General features: G+C 36.8%; 1 long non-coding RNA gene across 1 annotated transcript in view; it reads right to left on the reverse strand.

The window, feature by feature from the left end:
• Positions 1-12,344, reverse strand: part of LOC135222168 (uncharacterized) — a 43,811-nt gene extending 31,467 nt beyond the window's left edge. The window contains exons 1-2 of the long non-coding RNA XR_010316185.1: positions 12,246-12,344; positions 1,104-1,264 (exon numbers count right to left, since the gene is read on the reverse strand). This is a non-coding gene — a long non-coding RNA (uncharacterized LOC135222168). The remainder of the gene's footprint in view (positions 1-1,103; positions 1,265-12,245) is intronic.
• Positions 12,345-14,656: the final 2,312 nt, after the last annotated feature.

Genomic DNA, 14,656 nt, shown 5'->3' on the forward strand with positions numbered 1-14,656 from the left:
TGAATTTTCCGTCTGCCATACTATTCATTTCCTAAACAAGTTTGTAATATTTTGCATTTCATTGCTCTTCATTTTAGGTTTCCCTCTCATTTTCATTCATCAAGTTATTATTTACTTAAATTTCATTTCCTTTTTCACTCACGGTCTGGACAGTATTATAACTCATAAATCTAATGTGTGTAACAATTTTTACTTTTTATAAGGCTGTTGCACATAAACTCATCATTGGTAGAGAAAAAAATTATTTACAATAATTATCACAGGAATTGTAATAATATGATTCTATGCAAAATGTACATTACAAGAATCATCGTCGTCAGATGATCTTAGTTTAATAACAGAGATCCTTTGCAGCATCGCCTGTTTGCAAGTTTTCGGAATGCTTAACTGCATTTGCCCTTTTTTGCAGCGTGCTTTCTGTAGGAATGAATTAATTTCCCTACTGACTATTGTTCTCGGTAACCTAAAGCAAGATGTAATTCTTTTTGTCGATAGATTTCTCAGCGAGACCGGGCGGTGGGGCTTATCCAAAGGGTAGTAGCTTAAGAGATAATTCCTTTAAACTTCATGGTTTAATCTTGGAAGGGTTTAATAGGCTTGATAGTACCTGCATATCCCCTGTCAAAGGTAACAGGAAAAGTGGCAACGTCTTTTGAAACAGTTGTCACGTTTATAAATGCGATTTCTCATTTTATTTACAAATAAAATCATAATCACAATATGTGAACGCTTAAGTTCAGTAAAACATGCTAAAAACTTTAAACTACCGATTTATTGATTCATGTGTTATAAAGTAAGGCATTGAAAACTGGATACTGGTAGATGTGGCATCAGGGTTCTTACCCAAAGACGAAAACAATCTCTCAGTTTAGATCTGTCGAACTATAGTAACGACTTACACTTAGAGGAGGGGGAGCGAAAATATAGAATCAGGAATTCTACATAACCCAGTGTTCTCTATGTTAATCCATATCATGTCCCTCTTCCATCAGCGAAAAAATCCATCACGGAGAGATAAGGAAAAGAAGCATGAATAAGGAATAAAACTACTTATTTGAATAAATAAAAAAGAATAAATAAATAAAACCACCTCTTGTATTCACCTCAAGTAGATGCGTGGAAGAAATCTTGGGAAATCTACAAGGCAAATAGGCTACATCGCCGACGTTTACTTTGACGTCGATAACTGAGTTGTTCTGGAGATCCAGAGGAGGAAGGACGTGGCGGATGTTCCAGACTGGATCTGCATTGATTATGACCTCCCCTGGAAAACATGGAAAACCAGTTGAGAACGGAGAGAGAGAGAGAGAGAGAGAGAGAGAGAGAGAGTTGTTCTGGAGATCCAGAGGACGAAGGATGTGGTGAATGTTCCAGACTGGATTAGCATATACAATGACCTACCCTGGAAAACATGCAAAATCATGTTGCGATCGGGGAGAGAGAGAGAGAGAGAGAGAGAGAGAGAGAGAGAGAGAGAGAGAGAGATTGTTATGGAGATCCAAAGGAGGAAAGACGTAGAGAATTTTTCAGACTGTATCTGCATTGACAATGACCTCCCCTGGAAAGCAAGCCAAAAAAAAAAAAAAGTTTTCAACAGAGAGAGAGAGAGAGAGAGAGACAGAGACCTGTTCTGGAGACCCAGAGGAGGAAGAACGTGGTGGATGTCCCAGACTGGATCTGCATTGACAATGTCCTACTCTGGAAAACGGGCAAAACAAGTTTTAAATGAGAGACGAGGAGATGAGAGAGAGAGAGACGAGAGAGAAGAGATTGTTCTGGAGATCCAGAGGGCAAAGGATGTAGTGGATGTTCTAGACTGGATCTGCATTGACAATGACCTCCCCTGGAAAATGTGCAAAAAGCAAGTTGTGAACGAGAGAGAGAGAGAGAGAGAGAGAGAGAGAGAGAGAGAGAGAGAGAGTTGTTCCGGAGATCCAGAAGACTAGGGTATGGAGGATGTTCCAGACTGGATCTGCATTGACTATGCCCTACCCTGGAAAACTTCCAAGAATAAGTTTGCGATCGAGAGAGAGAGTGAGAATTGTGTGGAGATCCATAGAGGAAGGGTGTGGGAGATGTTCCAGACTGGATCTGCATTGACAATAACCTCCCTTTGAAACGTGCAAGACAAATTGAGATCAGAGAGAGAGAGAGAGAGAGAGAGTTGTTGTGGAGATCAATAGGAGGAAGGATGTGTCAGATGTTCCTGACTTGATATGCATTGACAACCAGCTCCCCTGGAAAATGAACAAAAAAAATAATAAATAAACTTTTCAAAAGAGAGAGAGAGAGAGAGAGAGAGAGAGAGAGAGAGAGAGAGAGAGAGAGAGGAGAGAGGAGTTGTTCTGGAGAACCATAGGAAGAAGGATGTGGTGGATGTTCCAGACTGGATCTGCAATGACAATGACCTATCCTGGAAAACGTTCAATGATTTGTTGTGATTGGAGAGAGAGAGAGAGAGAGAGAGAGAGAGAGAGAGAGAGAGAGGAGAGAGAGAGAGAGAGTTGTTCTAGAGATCCAGAGGAGGAATGGTGTAATGGATTTTTCAGACTGATCTGCATTGACAATGACCTCCCCACAAATCAATTTGTGACGGGGAGAGAGAGTTGTTCTGGAGATCCAAAGGAGAAAAAACGTGGCAAATCTTCCAGACTGAATCTGTATTGCAAATTTACCCTCCCATGGGAAACGAGAAAGAAATAAACTTTCAACGAAGAAAGAGAAAGAGAGAGAGACTGAGAAAGACGGGAGAGGGAGAGAGAGAGAGAGATCCATAGGAAAGGCTTTGTATCTGCATTGACAATGACGTCCCCTAGAAAATGCGCAATAACCAGTTGTGATTGGAGAGAGAGAGAGAGAGAAGACCTTACCTTACAGACCTTACAGTTCGTTCGGGTGCCCAGGTCCCTCAGTGTGAGGCGCCTCTAATGTCTACCAGAGAGTTGCTAGTACATCTTCCGGTATATTTGCATCTTCCAATCTTGATGGTCTGGGATGCAGTTTAGATATTTGTCGAGCTTATTCTTAAACACATCTACGCTCAACTCCTGATATATTCCTCAGATGAGCTGGCAACGCATTGAATAGACGCTGCATTATCGATGCTGGTGCGTAGTGGATTAATGTCCTGTGTGCTTTCCTTATTTTTCCTGGTATAGTTTTGGGCACTATTAATCTACCTCTGCTTGCTCTTTCTGATATTTTTAGTTCCATGATATTTTCTGTTATTCCTTCTATCTGTTTCCATGCCTGAATTATCATGTAGCGTTCTCTTCTCCTTTCTAGACTAATAATAATTTTAAGGATTGTAGTCTTTCCCAGTAGTCTAGGTCCTTAACTTCTTCTATTCTAGCTGTAAAGGACCTTTGTACACTCTCTATTTGTGCAATATCCTTTTGATAGTGTGGGTACCATATCATATTGCAATATTCAAGTGGACTACGAACATATGTTTATAAAGCATAATCATGTGGTTTCAGCTTTTCTTGTTTTGAAGTGCGTAACAACATTCCATTTTTGCTTTACATTTTGCCAACAGAATTGCTATTTGATCATTGCATAACATGTTCCCTATTCATCATCACACCAAGGTCTTTAACTGCTTCCTTATTTGTGATTGTCTCATTATTAGGTCCCCTATATGCATATAGCTTTCCTTCTCTGTCTCCATAAATTTATTGATTCAAATTTATCAGAGTTAAATACCATCCTATTTACCTCTGCCCAATCATATACTTTGTTAAGGTCTCTTTGTAGAGCGTTCCTATCTTCATCACAAGTAATTTCTCTACTTATTCTTGTGTCATCAGCGAAACTACTCACTACCGAATCCTTAACATTACTGTCTATGTCTTCAATCATAATAACAAACAATATTGCAGCTAGCACCGTACCTTGTGGCACACCGGATATTACCTTGGTTTCATCCGATTTCTCATCGTTTGCAATAACTATCTGTTTTTCTGTTGTGTAAAAATTCTTTTAACCATCTTCCTACTTTTATCTACGATATGTGTTTTCTAATTTTCTTTGCTAATATATGGTGGTTCTACTTTGTCAAAAGCTTTTGAAAAGTCTAGATAAACCACAGCTGTTTCATTCCGCTTTTCATATTTTTGAATATGTTCTCACGGTGGACTAACAGTTGGGTTTGTGTACTTTTTCCGGTACGAAACCGTGTTGTCCTATATTAAACAAATTATTTTTTATTAAATGTTTCATAATATTTTTCTTCATTACCCTTTCATACACTTTCATAATATGTGATGTTTAGACTCACAGGCCTATAATTACTTGCCTCTAGTCTTGATCCACTTTTGAAAGTAGGGGTGATATATGCTAATTTGTGCTCATCATAAATCTTGCCTGTATCTACACTTGTCTTAATAATATTGCAGTGGCTTTGCGATAGAATGAAACTACTTTCTTTAACAAAATAGCAGGGACTCCATCCGGCCCTGCAGCAGCTCCATTTTTAATTTCATTAATTGCCTGCTTCATTAATTTCTATGTCAGCTAAATATTCACTATTTTCGTCCCTTACTTCTATATCATTATCTTCATTATCTATTCTATGGGGTGAATTCTTCTTTCTTATATCGTTCTGCCAGTATGTTGCAAACAAAAATTTCCTTTTTTTCATTCGTTAATCTCCCTTCAATTCTCAGAGGGCCTATTTCTATCTTCTTTTATTCAATCTTCTTATTTTCGCATATGAGTATAATAGTTTGGGGTTTTAGCTTGATAGTTTAATAGGGGTTTTTCTTCCAAGTCCCCGTTTTCATTTTCTTTTGATTGTATAATCTTTTGTTCTGCATTTTCTATCTTACTTTTTAGTTCTATAACTTTCCATGCATTTTTTTTTTTCTTTTTTTCAAGACCTTTTTCACTTTCTGATTTCTGGAACAAGATCCTTCTGTCTCTTGGTATGCATGAATGATGTTTTACTTTTCTTCTTCGTATATATTTTTTCCACTATTTTCTCCAATATTTTATATAATATCTCCGTATTTACCCTTATGCCATCACTTACGAAAATGTTATCCCAATCTTTGTTTAATTTTCTTCATTAATTTCTGACCATTTTATATTTTTACTGTAGAAGTTGTATTTTCCATATCCTTCCCACTTTTTCATTTCTTGCTTATCTCTATTTTCACTTGCTTGGAATGAACTGTTAATTCTATGACATTATGGTCTGAAAATACTCGCATTATAAACTATTATTTCTTTAACATAATTCATCTCGTTCACAAATACTAGGTCTAAGTATTTTCCTTTCTTGTTGGCAGGTGATTTATTTGTTGAATGTTGTATTCTAGTAGCATATCTAATAGCTTTTCAAATTGCCTCTTATCTTCTGCACTACTATTACTCTCCTTTTTTATATGTATAAGTACAACCACAATCTCCTATTCGTTCTTTCCATTCTACGAAAGGAAAGTTGAAGTCACCAGATAGGAGAATAGTCCAGTCCTTGTGATTTCTACAATATATCATCCAATTTTTCAATTATTAAGTCAAACTCTTTGAGTATTAGGAGGTCTATATTACTATGTTCATCAATTTTTCAGATTCAAATTCTACCGCTATTAGTTCACATTCTGAGTTACTATTTTCTCATATATTTTTCCTTGTTTTTTGTCCTTTCCCATATATTGCGGTTCCCCCTTGATTCCTATTTTTTCTATCTGATCTATAAGTTTGGAACCCTTTTATTTGATCATCATTCCCAGTCTCTTGGGAATACCAGGTTTCACTTATATTCATTATATCTATTTTCTTTTCATTTGGGTTAGTTCTTCTAAGTACTCTATTTTTCTTTTTGAGTTACTCGTAACTAACCCTGCGCATTCATCACTATGATGGTTTGCGTGTTTTCTCCTTCATTTAATAATGGTAGTAATAAGGATTTTCCCATGTCTCGTCCTGTTCTGGTATGTGTTCTTTTTTTCATTTCCAGAAATTCTGACATTAAAAAATCCAACTTTTCCATAATATTTGATCTTCCTTCATCATAATTATTCATTTTGTGTCTGAATCTGCAATTTTTCTCCGTTTCTGCAATATCCTCTTGCATAATAAATACAGTTATTATCTCTTGAGTAGAATTTCGGAGCTGATGCTTTGAAATTTTTTGCTGACACCTCTGCATATCTCATTGGTGGTTTGCTTTTCTCTTTTACCTGATATTCTTGATTTCTCTCTTTATTTGTTTCTTTCTTATTTTGGATTTTATTACTTGGTTGGTTATTTATTTGATTATGATTCATGGCTACAGGGTGCATATATTTGCATTTTTTGTCGAACTTACATTCCTTTTCCTTCTTTTAGGTTTTTACATATTTTTGGATGCAGATCTCTGCAATCATCCCCATATCCATCTAAGTATGCACATTTACCATATATTTCATAGTTTTGACATATCTTAGGATGTTTAGTAACATCTTTCTCCAAATCTGCAATTCCCTCTTTTCAAAAGGTTGCAGATTTTATCTTTCTTGTCTATTTTTCCTCTTTCCCGTCATTGTGTAGATCTGGGTTAGAGCCTCTTCGGGATTTGCTTTTCTGTTGTCATATCGTAATTTATTTCTTCGTAGGTATGCTGCTTTATTGCCTCATATAGTATCAATGAGTATCTCTGCCATCCATACTTTTATCTTGTTCTTTGTTTTCCTTATTTTTTTCTGTCATTTCATTTTTTGTTTGTACTTCTCTTCCGTTTTTCCTCTTCTTCTTTTTCTTCTTCTTCTTCTCTTCCTCTTCTTCTTCATCCTCAACTATTTGTACATTCAATCTGATTTAATAACATTGTCTATCCATGATAGACATGTTGAACAAAAAAATTCTTGTATCGTTTCTCAAAATCTTGTATTACCTCAGCACACTGTGGATGGGTCGGAATGTTGCATGCAGCACATTTCTGATTAGGTTTTGTGGATTGACTATGCTATACCAAACCTTACACAGTTTGCATGCTTTTGGCATTCTTTTTCCTAATGCATCAATTAGGATATTCACAAGATTCACCTTATTCATTTTCTTTGTCGGAATATGTTGGTTTATGTATATTTTCTTTATGAGTCTCTTGACCACTTGGATTTTATTTGGAACTTCTTCAATTATTTTCAAGATGTTTTCATTAGATTTGTTCCAGTTTGAAGGATTATATCCTTCAATATATCTATGAAGCTTTTGTATCTTTTTGGTTAGGACTGTTGCTGATTTCATAGATGAGAAATGCCAGTTCCCTTCCATGCTACCTCATCGTATTGCGAATCTGCTAAACACGCTAAAATTACGCCACCTCTTCCCGCAGTTGGAACTTACTGCCATCTTGTTCTGATTATAGTATTAAAGACGCTTTATCCTACTATTTTCACACTAATCTTATCACCGATAGTTCACGAACACTTCTAGATATTTCTCAAATTCTAGTCGTATGTTAAACTTGTGATATCTGTTGATTAATCTGACTTCACGCTGGGTACGTTCTCACCAAGCAAGATGGCTACTACGAGCTCTTCTTACAGCTCTTACATCTTGTTCGGGTTTGCCCCAGGTCCCTCAGTGTGAGGCACCTCTAATGTCTACCAGAGAGTTGCTAGTACATCTTCCGGTATATTTTGCATCTTCCAATCTTGGATGGTCTGGGATGCAGTTTAGATATTTGTCGAGCTTATTCTTAAACACATCTACGCTCACTCCTGATATATTCCTCAGATGAGCTGGCAACGCATTGAATAGACGCTGCATTATCGATGCTGGTGCGTAGTGGATTTAATGTCCTGTGTGCTTTCCTTATTTTTACCTGGTATAGTTTTGGGCACTATTAATCTACCTCTGCTTGCTCTTTCTGATATTTTTAGTTCCATGATATTTTCTGCTATTCCTTCTATCTGTTTCCATGCCTGAATTATCATGTAGCGTTCTCTTCTCCTTTCTAGACTATATAATTTTAAGAATTGTAGTCTTTCCCAGTAGTCTAGGTCCTTAACTTCTTCTATTCTAGCTGTAAAGGACCTTTGTACACTCTCTATTTGTGCAATATCCTTTTGATAGTGTGGGTACCATATCATATTGCAATTTCAAGTGGACTACGAACATATGTTTTATAAAGCATAATCATGTGTTCAGCTTTCTTGTTTTGAAGTGCCGTAACAACATTCCCATTTTTGCTTTACCATTTTGCCAACAGAGTTGCTATTTGATCATTGCATAACATGTTCCTATTCATCATCACACCAAGGTCTTTAACTGCTTCCTTATTTGTGATGGTCTCATTATTAGGTCCCTTATATGCATATAGCTTTCTTTCTCTGTCTCCATAATTTATTGATTCAAATTTATCAGAGTTAAATACCATCCTATTTACCTCTGCCCAATCATATACTTTGTTAAGGTCTCTTTGTAGAGCGTTCCTATCTTCATCACAAGTAATTTCTCTACTTATTCTTGTGTCATCTGCGAAAAACTACTCACTACCGATCCTTATATTATTGTCTATGTCTTCAATCATAATAACAAACAGTATTGCAGCTAACACCGTACCTTGCGGCACACCGGATATTACCTTGGCTTCATCCGATTTCTCGTCGTTTGCAATAACTATCTGTTTTTTCTGTTGTGTAAAAATTCTTTTAACCATCTTCCTATTTTATCCACGATATTGTGTTTTCTAATTTCTTCGCTAATAATTATGGTCTACTTTATCAAAAGCTTTTGCAAAGTCTAAATAAACCACATCTGTTTCATTTCCGCTTTTCATATTTTTGAATATGTTCTCACGGTGGACGGTGGACTTAAAGTGGGTTTGTGTACTTTTTCCGGGTACGAAACCATGTTTTGGCCTTTATTAAACAAATTATTTTTTATTAAATGTTTTCATAATATTTTTCTTCATTACCAACTTTCATACACTTTCATAATATGTGATGTTAGACTCACAGGCCTATAATTACTTGCCTCTAGTCTTGATCCACTTTTGAAAGTAGGGGTAATATATGCTAATTTGTGCTCATCATATATCTTGCCTGTATCTACCCTTTGTCTTAATAATATTGCAAGTGGCTTTGCGATAGAATGAACTACTTTCTTAACAAAATAGCAGGAATTCCATCAGGCCCTGCAGCAGCTCCATTTTAATTTCATTAATAGCCTGCACAATATCAGCTTCATTAATATCTATGTCAGCTAAAATATTCACTATTTTCATCCCTTACTTCTATATCATTATCTTCATTATCTATTCTAGGGGTGAATTCTCTCTTATATCGTTCTGCCAGTATGTTGCAAATTTCCTTTTTTTCATCGTTAATCTCCTTCAATTCTTAGAGGGCCTATTTCTATTCTTCTTTATTCATCTTCTTCGCATATGAGTATAATAGTTTGGGGTTTTGCTTGATATTTAATAGGGTTTTTTCTTCCAAGTCCCGTTTTTCATTTTCTTTTGATTGTATAATCTTTGTTCTGCATTTTCTATCTTACTTTTTAGTTCTATAACTTTCCATGCATTTTTTTTCTTTTGCAAGACCTTTTTTCCACTTTCTGATTTTCTGGAACAAGATCCTTCTGTCTCTTGGTATGCATGAATGATGTTTACTTTTCTTCTTCGGTATATATTTCCACTATTTTCTCCAATATTTTATATAATATATCCGTATTTACCCTTATGTCATCACTTACGAAATGTTATCCCAATCTTTGTTTAATTCTTCATTAATTTCTGACCATTTTATATTTTTTTACTGTAGAAGTTGTATTTTCCATATCCTTCCCACTTTTTCTTTTTTCATTCTTGCTTATCTCTATTTTCACTGCTTTGGAATGAACTGTTAATTCTATGACATTATGGTCTGAAATACTCGCATTATAAACTATTATTTCTTTAACATAATTCATCTCGTCACAAATACTAGGTCTAAAGTATTTTCCTTTCTTGTTGGCAGGTGATTTATTTGTTGAATGTTGTATTCTAGTAGCATATCTAATAGCTTTTCAAATTGCCTCTTATCTTCTGCAACTACTATTACTCTCTTTTTTATATGTATAAGTACAACCACAATCTCCTATTCGTTCTTTCCATTCTACGAAAGAAAGTTGAAAAGTCACCAGATAGGAGAATAGTCCAGTCCTTGTGATTTCTACATATATCATCCAATTTTTCAATTATTAAGTCAAACTCTTTAGTATTAGGAGGTCTATATATTACTATGTTCATCAATTTTCAGAGAGAGAGAGAGAGAGAGAGAGAGTTATTTTAGAGATCCAGAGGAGGAATGGCGCGACGGATGTTCCGGACAGGGTCTGCATCGACAATGACCTCCCCTGGAAACGTGCAAAAGGAAGTTGTCAACGGGGAAGGAGTGAAAGAGGAAGACAGAGTTGTTTCTGGAGATCCAAAGGAGGATGAGTGTGTGGATGTTCCAGACTGGATCAGAATTGACAATGACCTCTGCTGAAAAAATGCAAAACCAATTGAGAAACGGGGAGAGAGAGAGAGAGAGGGAGGGAAGAGATTTGTTCTGGAGATCCAAAGGAGAAATAAGAATGTGACAAATTTTCCAGACTGGATCTGTATTGACAATTTACCTCCCATGGAAAACGAGGAAAAAGTTTTCCACGGAGAGAGAGAGAGAGAGAGCTTTGTTCTGGAGACCCAGGGTAGGAAGAGTGTGGCGGATGTTCCAGATTGGATCAGTATTGGCAATGACCTCCCCTGAAAACATGAAAAACCAATTTGTCAATAGGGAGAGAGAGGGGGAGATAGATTTATTCTGGAGATCCAGAGGAGAAAGAACGTGGCAAATTTTCTAGACTGGATCTGTATTGACAATTTACCTCCAATGAAAAAGAGCAAAAAAAAATAAGCTTTCAACGGAGAGACACCCAATGGAGGAAGAACGTGGCGGATGTTCCAGACAGGAAAATGTTGGAAAAAAAAGTTGAGAGAGAGAGAGAGAGAGAGAGATGAGAGAGAGAGAGAGAGAGGTTCTGGAGACCCAGTGGAGGAAGACGTGGCAGATGTTACTGGATCTGTTGGCAATGACCTTTTCAGGAAAAAGTGCAAAAAAAAATTGTTGAAGAGAGAGAGAGAGAGAGAGAGAGAGAGAGAGAGTTTTTTCGGAGATTCCTTATTAGCAAGTACGTAGCAGATGTTCCAAACTGGATCTGCATTGACAATGGCCTCCCCTGAAAATGTTAAAAAAAATTTTAAAAAGAGAGAGAGAGAGAGATGAGAGAGAGAGAGAGAGAGAGAGAGAGAAGAATTGTTCTGTAGATCCAGAGGAGGAAGGACGTCGCAGATGTTCCAGACTTGATCTGCATTGACAATGATTCCCCTGGAAAACGTGCGAAAACAAGTGTTAACGGAGAGAGAGAGAGAGAGAGAGAGGGGGAGATAGATTTATTCTGGAGATCCAGAGGAGAAAAAGGAACGTGGCAAATTTTCTAGACTGGATCTGTATTGGACAATTTACCTCCAATGGAAAAAGAGCAAAAAAAATAAGCTTTCAACGGAGAGACACCCAATGGAGGAAGAACGTGGCGGATGTTCCAGACAGGAAAATGTGGAAAAAAAAAGTTGAGAGAGAGAGAGAGAGAGAGAGGAGAGAGAGAGAGAGAGAGAGGATTCTGGAGACCCAGTGGAGGAAGAACTGGTAGGAGTGTTACTGGATCTGTTGGCAATGACTTTTCAGGAAAAAGTGCAAAAAAAATTGTGAAGAGAGAGAGAAGAGTAGAGAGAGAGTTTTTTTCGGAGATCCTTATTAGCAAGTACGTAGCAGATGTTCCAAACTGGATCTGCATTGACAATGGCCTCCCCTGGAAAATGTTAAAAAAAAGTTTTAAAAAGTTTTTAGAGAGAGAGAGAGAGGAGAGAGAGAGAGAGATGAGAGAGAGAGGAGAGAGAGAGAGAATTGTTCTGTAGATCCAGAGGAGGAAGGACGTCGAAGATGTTCCACACTTGATCTGCATTGACAATGATTCCCCCTGGAAAACGTGCGAAAACAAGTTGTTAACGGAGAGAGAGAGAGAGAGAGAGAGAGAGAGAGAGAGAGAGAGAGAGAGAGTTGTTCTGGAGATCCAGAGGAGGAAAACATGACGGAGGTTCCAGACTGCGTCTGCAATGACAATGATCTCCCCTGGAACACGTGGAAAAACAAGTTGTGAACGGGGAGAATAAGATGACTGCCGTTTCAATAAACCATAGAGCAGAGGCTCTATGACCTGCAAATCTGCAACTCAACCTGATGATTCGTGTTGCTTCTTGCTGCCAGCAAGAGATGGCAGCACCAGGGAGGTAAGGGCTGTCGCCACTAGCCAGAGAGTCTGATACTGTCGCAACAATCTGCAAGTGATAATGATATTAATGAATAATAGAAAAATAAGAGAAACAACAGAAAACAACAATAACGATAACGATGGAAAAATTGAGGTTCAAAATATATCAAAATAGAATATTTTAAAGCAGAACTTCAAAATGATGATGTTGATAATAATTTTTTTTTAACCAAATATCTTCAAATCTATTCATACTTTATGAAAAGCCACGTGGCTCTTAACATCGATATTAAACCTAAATAGACCAAAACTCACCAGAAATAAACTACAGAACACGGAGCCTATAAAACCTCCAATCGAGAAATCGGGCCCAGTTAGCAAAATCTCAGGTCCAAAACAAGGGATGACTTCAGTTAGAATCAGTTAACAGAAAATGCAAACTCCCCAGGCACCCTGATTGGGGGAAATATTATTTCTGTGCTGCCAATCAGTGGGAAAGCTAGTTTGTATCAATGTTGCTGGTTCTGGGAAGCCGCGGTGAAATGAAAAATGAAATAATTGTATTAGTGGGAGTTTTTCATATTTCATTTTAGTGATAACTCGATAAGATTTGATTTCTGTTAATGCTGTATTGCCCAGAAATAATCTTTATTAATATACATTTTATTTGTCATTATATTCTTTATATCAAAACATACATTAGCCAGGTTTACTTGTAACTTACTCTTTATTTTGGGCTATGCATTGTGGATAAATATTTCATAAATTCCTTAGATTTCAGAAACTACGTTAAATAGATGAAAATTTTCGTGGGTATATAAATGTAACGTATATTCAAGTTTGATTTCGTCCAAAAATATATAAGGTGTCATCATACTTTAAAGCAGTGGCTCTTACCCTTTTTTTATTCAACACGCCGCCTCTAGGTGGTTCCTCCCTCCAAGCCCCCTTCATCTACGAATAGTAACTACAGAATTTTTAATTTTCCGTAGGGCTCACGCCCCCCCAGGTTGAGAACCACTGCTTTAAAGAGGAGAACGTTCAAGAATACAAATCCCTTCATGAATTCATGGTGATACCTTCTATCATTTGCTTTGGTTATGTAAAATAATGAGCTGATTTTAACTTTATTTTGTGTCGGATTCTTGGTTATATCGTTCTCCCATAATATTTTCTTACTTCCTTGCATAAAATCTTTATGTGTTCTTTAGTTTTTTTAAGTTTGCCTTTTGTGTTGGGTTCATGTTATACACTTTATTTCCATATTTTTAGTTTAAAGTCTAACGCATTATTACAATTAAACCTGTTTTATACATAATTTCACACAAGTTAAGACGACTGTAAAGGTTGTAGAACCTTCGTTGGGAAAATATAATTCTACAAGCCTAAGGATATCACTAGGGAAAATTGAATTTAAAGAAATAAGTGATGAACTGTCGATAATAGAAAAACAAAGACAAACACGATTAAAATACAGCGAAAAACCAACAAGACGACAATAGTCTTACTCAGTACATGTATTTCCTTTAATAGTACAATTTGCATAATTTCCCGTTAAGTAATGACCGTGAAAAGGGCTACAGGATAGTTCTTACAAGTAAGCGATTCATGGAGGATAACAGGCTCACCAGAGGAAGTTATTGGTAATCTATGAAAGTCGCCAGATGTTTAAAGGGGAGGGAACATGGTTCGAGGAGGGAAACGTTTCAAAAAAAGAAAAACATTTCGATGAGGAAAACGTTTCAAGAAGGAAAATATTCTTTGGAGGGAAACGTTTCGAAAAGGAAAACTATTCGGGAAAGGGGGGGGACATTTCGAGAAGGAAAAATATTCGGGGGTAAAAAACATTCGAGGAGTTTTAAACGTTTCGAGAAGGAAAACATTACTGATGAGGAAAACGTTCCATAGGAAGAAAATGTTTCGGGCTAGAGAAAAAGTCTCGGATAGGAGAGAAACTTTTGGGAGGAAAACGTTTTAGGGGAAGAGGACGTCTGGGGGAAGAAAACGTTTTGGGGATGAAAAAAACGATTGCTGGAGAACTTGCTTCGGGGAGGAAACGCGTTTCGGGGAAGAAAACGGTTCGAGGAAGAAAGGTCTTCAATTATTGTCTTCAATTATGAAAACATTTCGGAGAGGAAAACTTCTAGAGATGCAGAACATTTCGCAAAGGAAAACCTTTAAAAAGGAGGAAAACGTTTCAGTGAGGAAAACGTTTTGGGGAAGAAGACGAGGAAAATGTTTCCACTTGAATGAGATTAGAGAGGAGCAGAAAAGGAAAATAACCCAAGGGGAAATTCTTGTTTTACGGATCCGGTTTCGCTTCGTTGAATCACTGATAATTTCGGTCAGTCAGTCTGTTACATGTTTGGATAAATGC

This window comes from Macrobrachium nipponense, chromosome 3 (genome assembly GCF_015104395.2).
Source record: "Macrobrachium nipponense isolate FS-2020 chromosome 3, ASM1510439v2, whole genome shotgun sequence".
Taxonomy (NCBI): Eukaryota; Metazoa; Arthropoda; class Malacostraca; order Decapoda; family Palaemonidae; genus Macrobrachium; species Macrobrachium nipponense.